Source organism: Anabrus simplex, chromosome 7, assembly GCF_040414725.1.
Source record: "Anabrus simplex isolate iqAnaSimp1 chromosome 7, ASM4041472v1, whole genome shotgun sequence".
In the NCBI taxonomy this organism is placed as follows: Eukaryota; Metazoa; Arthropoda; class Insecta; order Orthoptera; family Tettigoniidae; genus Anabrus; species Anabrus simplex.
The window spans coordinates 283,177,071-283,192,225 of NC_090271.1; the positions used below are offsets into that span (position 1 = coordinate 283,177,071).

Sequence of the window (15,155 nt, forward strand, 5' to 3'; positions counted from 1 at the left end):
GGTTCTCCATTCTCTGTCAACCATTTGCCACAGTTGGTCGTCCGTACGAGGCTGGGGCAGAGTTTGCAAACGGCGTCCAATGAGATCCCACACGTGTTCGATTGGTGAGAGATCTGGAGAGTACGCTGGCCACGGAAGCATCTGTACACCTCGTAGAGCCTGTTGGGAGATGCGAGCAGTGTGTGGGAGGGCGGGCATTATCCTGCTGAAACAGAGCATTGGGCAGCCCCTGAAGGTACGGGAGTGCCACCGGCCGCAGCACATGCTGCACGTAGCGGTGGGCATTTAACGTGTCTTGAATACGCACTAGAGGTGACGTGGAATCATACGCAATAGCGCCCCAAACCATGATGCCGCGTTGTCTAGCGGTAGGGCGCTCCACAGTTACTGCCGGATTTGACCTTTCTCCACGCCGACGCCACACTCGTCTGCGGTGATTATCACTGACAGAACAGAAGCGTGACTCATCGGAGAACACGACGTTCCGCCATTCCCTCATCGAAGTCGCTCTAGCCCGGCACCATGCCAGGCGTGCACGTCTATGCTGTGGAGTCAATGGTAGTCTTCTGAGCGGACGCCGGGAGTGCAGGCCTCCTTCAACCAATCGACGGGAAATTGTTCTGGTCGATATTGGAACAGCCAGTGTGTCTTGCACATGCTGAAGAATGGCGGTTGACGTGGCGTGCGGGGCTGCTACCGCTTGGCGGCGGATGCGCCGATCCTCGCGTGCTGACGTCACTCGGGCTGCGCCTGGACCCCTCGCACGTGCCACATGTCCCTGCGCCAACCATCTTCGCCACAGGCGCTGCACCGTGGACACATCCCTATGGGTATCGGCTGCGATTTGACGAAGCGACCAACCTGCCCTTCTCAGCCCGATCACCATACCCCTCGTAAAGTCGTCTGTCTGCTGGAAATGCCTCCGTTGACGGCGGCCTGGCATTCTTAGCTATACACGTGTCCTGTGGCACACGACAACACGTTCTACAATGACTGTCGGCTGAGAAATCACGGTACGAAGTGGGCCATTCGCCAACGCCGTGTCCTATTTATCGTTCGCTACGTGCGCAGCACAGCGGCGCATTTCACATCATGAGCATACCTCAGTGACGTCAGTCTACCCTGCAATTGGCATAAAGTTCTGACCACTCCTTCTTGGTGTTGCATTTGCTCTGTCAGTCAGTGTATCAACAAATAAATTAATTTCCAAAACTTAAAAGCCAGTCTTTGTGCATGATACTCTAGGTGTGCGTAAATAATGTCAGGAAACGTACATCCCTTTACTACGGTACGGTAAGGTCCATTTTGCGTTATACATACGCATAGGAGAAAGAACACATCTAAAATTGTTCTGATGGACTGCATATCAACATATGGCTGGGAGGTGTGATGAGGCTGAAGGAAAAACATAAATAGGAAGAGCATTGTCGCATTCGAAGTGTTGGCTCCTCAGAGACTATGTATCATATAGTCAGAAATGTCCAACAGCATTTACAAGAGTATGACCAAAAGTTTCCAAACTCTTCGTTGGCCTTATAATTCCCCGCACTTGAATCCAATTGAGAATCTACAGAACCAATTCGATCGTCGCGTCACTCCATGGATTCTCCGACGCGCATCCTCCATCTGCCGTGAGATACACTGCGGGCAACATGGCTCCAGGTATTATTGTGCTTCTCTAAGCGTTGCCATATGGTGTAGCTTTAATGTTTCTTGTCTTGTGCCCAGCTTCAATTGAGTAGAGGGAAATATTCTTGGACTCAAGCAGCACCATTGAGAGCCCTGCGCTATTCAATGAAATGGCGTACGGCTTTTAGGGCAGGGATGTGTCCGAGGACTTCGGCTCGCCAGGTACAGGTCTTTTGATTTGACACCCATAGGCGACGTGCGCGTCGCGATGAGGATGATATGATGATGAAGACGATACATACACTCAGTCCCGGTGCCAGGGAATCAACCAATTATGTTCAAAATTCCCGACCCTGCCGGGAATCGAACCCGGGACCCCTGTGACAAAAAGGCCAGCACGCTAACAATTCAGCCATGGAGCTGGACGCTAGTCAACGAATATCTGAGAAAGATGGAAGGCAATTTCTTGTCGCCTCCGTGTGGAGTAACGTGCTGTGTTGCGATATCTTGTCGTATCGTTATTGCGTATTTCACAGGCTCAATATACGTGATTTAGGTACTAGGGAACTCACAACGTGCTACTCAATTGATCAAACAATAAATATGAAGTGAGCAGGAAACTTGAAACAAAAGAACCCTGCACTGCGGAAAGCGAACTGACAACTCCAGTTCCTGATCTCCCCATCCCACTCAATCCTAGGCAGCCCTTTGAGGTGCTGGTTGTTAAGCTATGGAGAAATACAATAATACTTTTGACCACCGACAAGCACTTTACTGAGTCCACTTGTTGGTTACCCTGAATATTATCTGGTGGTCATAATGCGAAGAGACCATGTACAGAAGAAACCATTTATTGCGACATTCCTTTTAAAGACGTTTTGTATATAAGGGCGATATCTAACGGATCAACCTAAACCCTATATAAACGCTATATTTTAGCAAGACGTCGCTTATTACGACATATCGTATATAACGACGCATTTTTATCGCATTTTCGACGAAATGTATCGGTTATCAATGTTTGTTTGTTACGTATTTGGAGATTGCATATGACAATGTAAAGTTTATTATTGCAGGCTTCAAAAGAGTCTGTCTATTAAATAGTCAAGGCAAGCATCACTGTGAAGACGTCGTGAATGAAAAGGAAAATGTTTAATGTATTGAATAAAAGTCACATATGATATGCCGATTAGAAAACTGAGAAAAAACGTCAATATCTCGAAAGAACTGGGTGTATCACACTTAAGGATTTCTACAATTTGGAAGGACAGTGAGAAAATACAGTCTCTTTTCGAAGAAAATTCTTTAAAACTCAAGTGGATCAGATTATCGGAGCACAAAAGTGTTGAAGAATCTTTACGTATATAGTTCAAGCAGCAAAGAACAAGTAATTTTCCGATCAGCGGAAATATTCTTCAAGCGAAAGCCAGATAAATTCCTCTCATTACTACTCCACAAATACTGTGCTCTAAATACAATACCTGTTCCAGTTACGATTTCTGAAGTTTGAACATAATTCTGTTAATTAGCCAAGTAAGTGTGAAGCCTACAACTTACAGATAAGACAAACAAACAAACAAAATCTGGTTTGTGCGACTGTCATCTACAACGACACTTAATTGGCGGTCCCTTCACAGTCTTTATAAACGATATCGACTGCATTTTCTGGTTACTGTGAAATCGTAGACTAGATTTGGTATGCTGTGTAAACCTGTGCTAATGGAATGTCTTTACTGATGCATACGTTGTAACTATTATGGATAATATCCAGCATTGTTCAGAAGTTGAAGAGTCCAGGGGACGGGATATTCATGGAACACTTGGTCTCGGATGGCCGAATACTGTCGGTGAAGAAACAATACCTCGTATGTCAAAATGCTCTTCCTATCCATTATTTCCCTTAGGTCCGACTCGTTGGCTGAATGGTAAGCGTACTGGCCTTCGGTTCAGAGAGTCCCGGGTTCGATTCCCGGCCGGGTCGGGGATTTTAAACTTCATTGGTTAATTCCAATGGCCGGGGGCCTGGGTGTTTGTGATGTCCCCAACATCCCTGCAACTTACACACCACACATAACACTATCCTCCACCACAATATCACGCAGTTACTTACACATGGCAGATGCCACCCACCCTCAATGGAGGGTCTGCCTTACAAGGGCTGCACTCGGCTAGAAATAGCCACACGAAATTTATTTTTTCTTTCCCTTAAGGCGACCCTTCGGAGGTAAAAGTCGACATTTTGGTTAAATTTCTTTAATGACTGAAATTGAAAGGATAGGGTTTATTTTTCCTTGTCAGAAGTTATTACGTTGAATTCAAACAATTTATCACTTTAATAATGCTTTGTTTGCCAATTGCGATTTTACATTTAAATCTCATTTTCTCCCATAACATTCTTCCGGACGTAACAAAATGTGTATGGTATATGTATCACAGCTATATTAATAAACATTCTAATGCAATTTTTGAGTGCAGATTTTTTTCAAGTAGTAGGGATTTTTAAGTCCAAAATTTTAGAACGTAAAAATTACACGAACTTTATTACGATATATCTCCTTATGTAAATTATGTACAGAAAAATCGATACGTAGTGCTTTTAAAGGAAGTATTATCTACCTAATTAAAAATTTACATTAATACGTTAATTAAATTTCGTGAAAAAAACGGAATTAAAAATTTCTAAAATGATTTTGCAAAAACTGTTAATTATATACGACAGAAATATTCACGAAATCTCTACTATTATGTAGGTGACATTCCCTCAAAGTTTCCTGAAAATCCATTCATTAGGTAAAAATGTTTTTTTTTATCTCCGGAGTGTCGCCTTAAGACTGGTCTGGCCTCCCAGCAACATATGGATATCCAGTCCATCAGAAAAACGTTCGTTTTATTCATCTTCCTATGCCAAGATGTAAAATAAAATGGTCAATAACTGCAGTACACTGTAGGAGTTTTTAAATACGTCATGCAAACATACATTCCTACAGCACGGTATGGTAAGGTGCACAAACACTGTCCTGATGGACTGCACATCCTTATGTGGCTGGTAGGCGTGACCAGTCTTAAGGATAATAATGGACAAGAAAAACATGGTGACATGCGAGGTTTTGATTCTTCAACGACGATATAGGTTCAATTTCTATGTGAACTTCTCAATCTCCTTACTTCTGTCTGAATGCTTCACACCGGTCAAAACAGTCTTCAGACCACGACTGAACTAGTAACAGAACGCAGCCCTCCTTACAGCTCTCCAGTACACTCGATGAAAATGTCACAGCAGAAATGTATTCATATATGCAAATCCAATCACTCCATATTCAGCGAAATTCTATCAGTCGTCGTTATTTTTAAATTAAATGGTTTTGGTTTGCTTTCAAAATCACCACATTTAAATTTATTAACACTCCACGACATTATTTTATGGTCGTTATATATAGAACTGTTGAATCCCAACTATAAACAAATATGATATTTTAGAGAAATGAGTGGCTTGATTACGACCGCAGTAATTATAACTATGGCCATTTCTCGAAGCAAGGCATGTGACGTCGCTGTTGATCTAAAATCTCGTATTTCCAGATATTGTTGATAAAAAGTAAATTTTCGGTAAGAATTATGAGAAACTAAATAAATTTCATTGTTAAAGTACACCGAAACCTGGCACGTCCAATGTGTGGGGTTTTGTAATGTGAATACACATATTATCTGTTTTAGTTATTTCTTGCCATTCTTATGACAATATACGAGGATATGTATTACCTCACAAAGTCCTTTGACACCTGAGGATTGATATTTTTTCATTCAGTCCACTTAAAATCTTGATTACGAAGGTCGCTGTAGTTAAGACTTTTTGGAGTAATAGCGGTGATAAGATAAAATTACAATTATTTGAAGAAATTCAACTCAGAAGTGTATAAATTCTATAGCAGTGGAGCTACTGAAAAAATGTATGTTTGAACATTCTTATTTTATTTGGGAAAGCAAAACGGCGAGATGCCGAATTACGCAGATCCACAGTGAAAGAGATGTTTACAATGGAGTACCACAATGAAAACTTAAAAAAACATAAAGGCGAAGAAAATCAATTACTAACAAATGTAGTGGAAGAAAATTGTAAGTGAAGGGAAACAACATTTGTCAGTAAAAAATAATGGGCCGATGACCTCGATGTTAGGCCCCTTTAAACAACAAACACAAACAAACAAACAAACAAACAAAACATAATGACAAATGAGAAGAACTAGGAAAATTAAAGATACTTTGACACTATTTGCTTCAGACTCCGTGTATAAACATCAGCCTATGAAGCATCCCACCAACCCTTTTAGATCGTACATCTCTGGGTTTGTATGAATTACAGATGATTAGGACTGCCACTTGCTTGTCAATTATGCAGCCCGTGCTACAAAACCATTCTGAGTTTTAAAAGGACTTTAGACCTCCACGAAATGGAACAGACTATATTCTGTGCACTTTCGTTCCTGAACACTTTCCCTTAAATAAAAGCAATTAACCTTTAATGAAATGTGCGTGGAGAAACATGAAGAAACCTTCAGGAAAAAGCTGAATAGAATATAGTACGGAAAATCATGTTCTTTACTTTAAGGCCACAAAAGCACGTACTCGTTAACGAGTACACTGATTAAAGTGAAAATGATAGCAATTTTTGTTTGTGGGAGAACAAGGCATTATGATATTCTTAATGTAGATCACTCATAAGTTCTTGTATAACATGACATCATAATTGCCACTTCATCATTATTGTACCTCCACTGCTGATCAGTGGGTAGAGTGTAAGCCACTGGATTCCAATGGCATATTTTGTTCTAACCGGCAGATGTAACTGCTTTTTTGAAGGACGAAGAATCTCCATTCGATACTCCATGTAGTACGATGTCGGCATGTAAAATATCTCTGTTGACACATTTTGTGTTTATCAGACAAATTTCTTTAAAATTCAGCCATAAAAGCCCTAGCGATATTTTATTTACTCTGTCACCTTCCAGGCCTAGAATTTAACGGAACGTCGAAATTTATGAGCAGAAAGTCAGAAGGCGTCAATGTGAAATACTGGCACACGTTAGTTGATGGCATACAGTTATAGTTGTTATTATTATCATCTCAGGAAAGAATCATTACAGCAAAGCTTCTGGTTCCAGAATTGGGCTCTTTAGCCATACAAGTACCCACAATGAACAGCACTGATGCTCGGAAGGCATGATTATACTTGCCAGCGAGTTAAAGCCTACGAGATGTAAGAAGTATCAAATGGAACCTTTAGACTTTTCAAACATTCAAATATTTTTGCAGGGTTTGAACCCGCAGTCTACCCCTCATTCACGGAGGACACATGCAGCTTAAAATCTCATGTATAAACATTAGGCTTCATTTCTTCATTAATAAAAATCTTTGTCAGAAGGAACCACCATGAATTATAAGGGTTGGTTAGATATCGCCTTTCTAATTTCTGAATCTTCTATTCTGAAGTGTTTGGTATTATACGAACTGGTGGTAGATACAGTACCATCAGGATCTCTGATTTTCAGTCTGATCTTGATAACACGTGAAGCACAAAAGTAAACATAACACCTATCGCTGCATCGAAACTCTATGCAGTAACTTACATTCATTATTAAATGAGGACCGCGTGACATTGGCATAGTCTTCCCACCAAGGCAACAGTGGCTCGTAAGTGAGCTTGCTCTTTAATTTAAAAAATCTTGAAATCAGGATAGTGAAATGGTTAACTTTTACCTGAACTGCAATATTTTTACATAGAGCAGAACTAACGTTTAAGAAAAAAAGAATTTCGTAACTTCTAGACGACTTAGATGTTTATTTAACTTTCAGTTTCGCATCATTTGACCGAAACCAGTGCTTCTTGGGATCCATTTCACTACTTCCTATATTCTCAAAAGCAGCAAGTTTGTTCTTAAGTGGACACTGGTACCTGAAGAATACTAAGTTTCACGGTTAATGAAAGCTTTTGGTATATGTGTTTGTTTCACTGTGTTTTTTTTTTTACAAAAAAGACGACAAAACAGCCCTACAACCAGAGGTCACCCGTCAACATCCACGCGTACCAACAACCGTTTCTTTTATGTGGGCCCTCCCCATCACATTACCACAGGCTTCAGGAGTACCTCTGGCTTAACCTCAAAGATATTAAATATCTATGGTCGTGCAAGTATGTTTTCACCTTGCAATACGTAAGTAGAGGGTTATCGGCTGTACGCTACTGGCCATCGACCATGAGGACGACTAAAGTATTAGCTCGACACACTATGTGACAACATTGCCATGGTGAGAGATGTCCTTCAAGACGCTCTCTATCGCGTAAAATGGAAGATAAAATCCAGGAAGAGGAAGAAGAGTAGATAATTTCCGTTTCAGCGTGGCGGCAGTTCTCGTACAAACATCGTAATGTTTGGCTGGAAATGTATACGATTGTAGAACGTGATAAATATTAGCAAAGGAACACGATAATTTATGACCATTTCCTGCTAACAGAAGGAAGACCTGCATGTCCGCCCCGTCATTATTCGCGAAAGGATACTTTCCCCCTGTCTACGTACATCCTATAAACTCTTCACACTTTTTCCAACAATACTCAAGTATCAAGAAAAAATCACGAGTAACTCACAGACAGTGGATATTCTCTTTTAATCATCCGTCGTATAACACCAATACTCACCTGAAAATAAACAAAGATGTCATTAGTATTTAACGCACTCAAATTAATATCATACGTGAAAACATTGTTACATAAATTTCACACGTATATGAATACAGCAAAACATTCAAAAGTAAAATTAAAAACAGGAAATTAACATTTTTTTACTTAAATTCAACTGACAAATATATTGTTCCGAAATATTATACATGGTTACGGAATTGCTTGTAAAGGATAATTGTATTGCCAAATCATGTTAACATTAAGAGTCCCAAAACTTGTGAATTATATTACCTAAAACTAGTAATTATTATAACAATACAAATGTTAAAACATTTCCATTTGAGATTTACTTTAATCATACGATATATTAATATATTTGTCAGTTGGTTAATGTCGGTATTAGTTGATAGTTTGCAACTGCCTACTCAGATGTATTCAGTACATAAGAATTTCATTGACTAGAGCCTCAGTCATTTCATAATCAAACTTGTTATGACTTATTTTGGTATTTGAAATTAAGTGAAATTCAGCACTCCGAAATATTAAATGCAATAAAGCTTCGTATAATATTATTTGAAAACAATGGTGTTTCAAGTTGAACAAAAATTATACGACATTATATCGCCAGCTAACGGTGGGGCAAAATCTATGAAACGCGTAGTGGAGTCAATAATTTAATAAGACTTGTGATATGTAAGAATTTTTATTATTTCACAAGGAATTAATTCACTGTCAAGGACAAAGACTACATAAAAATGGAGATTATTTTCTTTTAACTTTTCTTTCTTCCTTTATTCCATATTTATTTATTTACTTTAATTTATTCAATAATGCATTTATGTATTTGTCATTTTTTTGCTTGTTTGTTGTCTCCTTGCTTAATACCTTAATTATTTTGCTTACATTTTTATTTATCTATTTTATATGTATGTTTAATAATTTAAAATATTAAATGTTTGTTAATTTATTTAAATATTCGGTATTATTAGTACATTTGTTTAAGTATTTATTTCTTTGTTTTGATCTATTTGTTTTATATTTTGTTTTTGTGTAACTGTTTATCATTTTATTTATTTCGGCTACTTATTTAGCTGATTATCTTCATTTGATAATTTATGATATAGGATATCGTCGTTGTGCTAAAGTTAAGGGGAGAAGTACTGACCCGCAGCACATGAATCACTTAGAATAGAAATTCTTTGATATAGTTCATGCAATACTTAACCTTAGATTAAACGACCTTTCTAGTCAGAGTTCTGAGCTGAAGTACAGTATTATCACACAGCGTTTCTTGTAAGCGCAAAGACGATATACGTTTGCCTATGTATTTAACTGTAGTATTTTTGTTAATATGTTTATTTAATTCTATGAAAGTAGCAAGAATAATTGCTGGTACAAACAGGTTGGAACAATGGCAGGAGGGTACTCTGAATAAGGAGATAAAGGCTAATTTAGGAATTAACTCGATAGATGAAGCTGTACGCATAAACCGGCTTCGGTGGTGGGGTCATGTGAGGCGAATGGAGGAGGATAGGTTACCTAGGAGAATAATGGACTCTGCTATGGAGGGTAAGAGAAGTAGAGGTAGACCAAGACGTCGATGATTAGACTCGGTTTCTAACGATTTATGATAAGAGGTATAGAACTAAATGAGGCCACAACACTAGTTGCAAATCGAGGATTGTGGCGACGTTTAGTAAATTCATAGAGGCTTGAAGACTGAACGCTAAAAGGCATAACAGTCTATATTAATGATGTATGTAATTATGTATGTATGTATGTATGTATGTATGTATGTATGTATGTATGTATGTATGTATGTATGTATGTATGTATGTATGTATGTATGTATGTATGTATGTATGTACTAGCAAATGTACCCGTGCTTCGCTACGGTGTTCAACATTGTATTCGAATATCGAAGTAAACAGTGTACATGCAGTAAATAAGATTGTTTTAAAATTGCATGTCTCTTAGCGTTATCCGAGAAAGAGCATGGGGATGTCCCCATACGTTGTTTCCAATGTAAAGTGTTTGTTACGGATTTGTGATATAACGGCAGGCTCACTTGCCTACTGCCATTCACAATCGAGTTGGGAAGTTTACATTATAATTGGAGGCCCCATTGCCTACTGCGCGGTCACAATCAAGTTGGGAGTGTTCGTTACAATGACAGGCCCCATTTCCTACTCCCAAACAGATTACAGTCGAGGAGATTTTATTATAATGGCAGGCAAATTCCCTACCACCATTCAAAATTGAGTTGTGCCGTTATCATTATAATGTCAGGCCGATTTCCCTGCTGCCAGCCAGCTTACTGCCAGTCACACCAAGTTGGTGAGTTTCCATCAAAATAGCAGGCCACTATGAATAATGCCAGCCAAACACAATCGGGTAGGGAAGTTTTACACAAAACTGCATGCTCACTTGCCTTCAGCAAGTCAAATCGAGAAGCGAACTATTCATTACAATTGTAGACCTTCCTTACTAAAGACAGTTACACAGGAGTTGGAGAAGGGCCCTTTCATACAGCCAGTCAAAGTCGGTGTGGGAGGTACTGATTACATTAGCAGACCCACCCTTTCTCGATCGCTACAAATCGACATCAGTGAATATATATAGATCGACATACGAAAGTATATGCGTTTTTACAATATTGAAGACCTTCATTTACAGATTAACTGCTACTAAACGTACGTCATATCGACAAAGAATTATACTATAAGACACGCCGGATTTAGTGCCCTAAATGGCTGGTCCTATGATATATCATCTATTCTAGGGCCAGACTGAGTTAGAAACGTGGAACAGGGTAACGTTTTTGTAAGATTATCTCACATTACATTACTTTTCGGATAATTATGTGACAGCTACATACATAGCATTTGGCTCACATATGCCTACTGGGTGGGCCAATTTTCGTGAAGAGTTTGATGATCCTGTATTTCATATAAGTAATCGAAAGTATGAATTATGCTTGTGAAAATTCCAAACTGACTTAACATCGATTAATAGAGAAAAATCAAGCGTAAAAGGGATACAGATACGGCAAAAAGTCATAAGATCAAAGTTTGTAGATCATTCCAAATTGAACGGAGATTGTGCAATCTGTTATGTGATAGGAATTTCCGAAGGTCTGCACCATCATTAAAATTGCCTGCATATTTTGATATTCTTCGGGGATAAAAAGTAATGTAATAATCTAGGATGTTCTCCGTTCGTTACAGGCTAAAACGTATAATTTTGTCAAATTTCAACTATCTTCTTTTTTTCTTCTGGCAGATTATGCCGCAATCTGGATTTTGGGCGAGGCGGTTAAAAATTAGCACTTTCAGGAAACTAAACCAAAAATTGTGCAGATGGTCATTATTACCCCTTAAAGGGAAAGCTGTACGAAAATTTCGCCAAAATAGTCAGTGTAGTGGCACACAGTCGTTACGATTTGATTTATATAGGTAAGGAATCTGCTCCATGTAAAACACCTTTGTGGCTATGTCCGCTGGACTTAACCTGCAAAACTGACCATTCATGGTATCTCCCTTATTAATCCTCCTGACGAAAAAATGCACATGAAAAAAAAGGTTTAGAGTTGGAATTCCATCACGTTTGGTCGATTTCCAGTCAGGTTGGTCTTGTTCTGTATATATTGTGGAAGAGTAAAATCACCATTTGTGTTCCCTATAAACCGCCATTCCATTCCGGAACATGAAATGTTATTTACGTTTAAAACCTACCTTTGGACAGGTGGATGCTAAATATAAATTTTGGTTCGAATGTCTTCAGTAGTTTTCAAGTTGTAAGGAATACGCTTTACACGCACCCGCTCGTGAGTTAAGTCCGATGGGACTTGTACAGAAAAACGGTCCGTTAATGATATCTCCCTTATTAATCCTCGTATCGAAATGATGCACATGAGAAAAAAGGTTTAGAAATTAATTTCTACCAAGGCAGGTAGATTTAAATTAACGTTGGTTGTGTATATTTTGTGGAAGTGCAAAATCCTGTTTCTGTTTCGTATAAACCCCCAGTCAGTTCAGGGATTTAGAAACAATATTTGCCCTAAAACCTGTCAAGGACAGGCGTATTCTAAATATGAGTCTTGGTGGAAATACATCCAGTAGTTTGTAGCACTCGCGTACATACGGCGTAATTAAGGAAGAAAATAATACAGTTAAGAAAGTTGAAACTAATAGAAAATGGATTATAACTGAGGACAGCCGGATAATGACAATTATGTAAATGCCAAATGACTGTATTGGAAAATCAAATGCCCCTCAATAAATTATGCTGGTGTGAGTTATGGATATAATAAAGCGGTAACAGAGGAGAAATTTAGGTCCAGTGATTCCTAGGTAAACAAATAAGAAGAAGATGACTAATGGTGTTATTACTTAATCTATTCGAGGGCGGTTATAACAACCAACGATATTCCGCCAATATCCCGCAGGTAGGCCGATTGACGCCTCTCTTGTCTTCTACCCAAGGAACAACCACGAATTTAAAAGCATGATGAGAAAAATGGCAATACGTTACTTCCCTGCTGGCATGCAGTCAGAAACTTTGCCATGGTAACCTGTAGGTTCGTTTTCGGTCTGTCTGTCACTCAATGCGGTGCATGATACCATCGGAAAATTGAAAATTTCTCCGCCATGTGAAGAGTAAGGTAAATTATGAACATAACGAAAGTTGTTTATAATGAAGAGACGTTTCCCGTACGGTAAACGAAGTTTACAGAAAATCAATAGTTTAAGAGAAAATGTAGGAAAACCATTCTTGTTTTCCTATAAACCCCCGTCTATTCAAAGATTTTAAAATGATATGCATATCCAAACCTTTCCCGGGATGAGTATACTCTAAATATGAAGTTTGGTTGAGATCTATCCAGCCGTTTCGACGTGATGGTGGAAAAACCATTCTGATTTTCCTATAAACCCCCCGTATATTCAAAGATTTTAAAATGATATGCATGTCGAACCTTCCCCGGGATGAGTATACTCTAAATATGAAGTTTGGTTGAGATCTATCTAGCCGTTTCGACGTGATGGTGGAAAAACCGTTCTGGTTTTCCTATAAACCCCCCGTCTATTCAAAGATTTTAAAATGATATGCATATCGAAACCTTCCCCGAGATGAGTATACTCTAAATATGAAGTTTGGTTGAAATCTATCCAGCCGTTCCGAAGTGATGGTGGAACAGACAAACCGACAGACAAACAGACAAACAGACAAACAGACAAACAAACAGACACGAAACGTAAAAACCACCGATTCGGTCTTGAGTTGACCTAAAACGGATAAATACCTGAAAAATTGGCAAAACAAAAGAAATTACAGACAGCGGACCCCCTACAATTTTATTTATATAGATATATGGATGGATGGATGGATGGATGGATGGATGGATGGATGGATGGATGATTTTTCCTCTCTATTTCTTTTAATATTGATGGATTACATATTTATTCATTTATTTTATTTATTCATTATCCTATTTAGGTATTCAGTTTTTCGTTTGTTTGTTTGTTTGTTTGTTTGTTTGTGTGTTTGTTTGTTCATAATTAATATCATCATGTAAACGTTTATTTCATTATTATATATTTATTTTAGTTGTTTATTTACTTAATAATTAATTATTTTAATACCTTACATTCTATATCGCTACACTTTGATTTCCGTTTATTAGTATCGATAATGGAAAGGACTACCGTAAGTAACTGCAATGAACTCCTGGTTATTCGGACTGTTGCAGGAGAGAACATGCAGGAAAAATTCGAAAACATGGATAATACAAATCAATGAACAATGTATTTGTAGCATACTAGATATTTTAAAGAACAGTAAGAATGAGTTCACTTTGAAAAATATACTATCTTCAAATTTAACGGTTGCAAGTTCAGCATTATTTTTAAAGTTCCACTCAAAATACTCCAGCTTTGACATTTTTCATTAATATCGTAGATAGTGTGATTCCTAGTCAATAATCTGCCTTTAGCATAGCAGCCGACCCTGTCTTCTCTTCTCACATTTTTATTTATTGTTATAGCCATTTACTTACATTTTAAGACCAGATGAAGCTGAGGACCATTAATAAGTCAATCGAAATCTGAGGATAAATTGAATATCGAACACAATACGCTATTATGATAAGGCGCAGAGTTTATTACTGCCGTAAAATCTACATTTTTACGACTCAACTCTAAATTACAGAAAGCTTAGCTCGAAGACGAGAAAAATTAATTTACGCTAACGTACATCTATTTTTTTGGTCTAGGTTCCACGAATAACCTGAAAACATGATGACCCGTGCACGAATAATCAAGAATTTACTGTATAAAGATGATGGACCACGATTATTTGCACATTCTGCTTTTGCATCATTAGTTGTTTATGTTCTTCATTGGATGAATTCGGTATTTGTGTGCTGCTGTGGCGGTTAATGTGCCCAAACGTTGAACATTTAGCAAAACTATTCAATATGCCACCTGGACAATAGCAGTAAATGCAGAACATCAGTGACTGATCGATAACAGATTATGTTCTTTTAAGATCGGGTTGATGTTATAAAGTTAGCAAATTTTGGTAATTTTAGAACCAATTGTATATTAAACACAACCTATAAACTGGACCAGAAAATACACAGGTTTACCTCCTGGTGTTTTTAAATTAAAGGCTTCACCAGAATAAGCATGTAACCAATAAATGTTTGAAAAATGAGATATCAGTGGAAATAGGCAGTGTCACCACACGTACGCTGTGGTGTCGTATTATGTCCTACATAAATTTAACTTCAAGATGGTTCATTGGATGTGGTGGTTAATAGACCATGCTAGAAGAACTTTGTCCGCCGTGC

At 38.3% G+C, this 15,155-nt stretch overlaps 1 protein-coding gene across 1 annotated transcript in view; it reads right to left on the reverse strand.

Moving 5' to 3' along the window:
* Positions 1–15,155, reverse strand: part of LOC136877560 (5-hydroxytryptamine receptor 1) — an 843,781-nt gene that overhangs the window by 108,330 nt on the left and 720,296 nt on the right. The window lies entirely within an intron of this gene.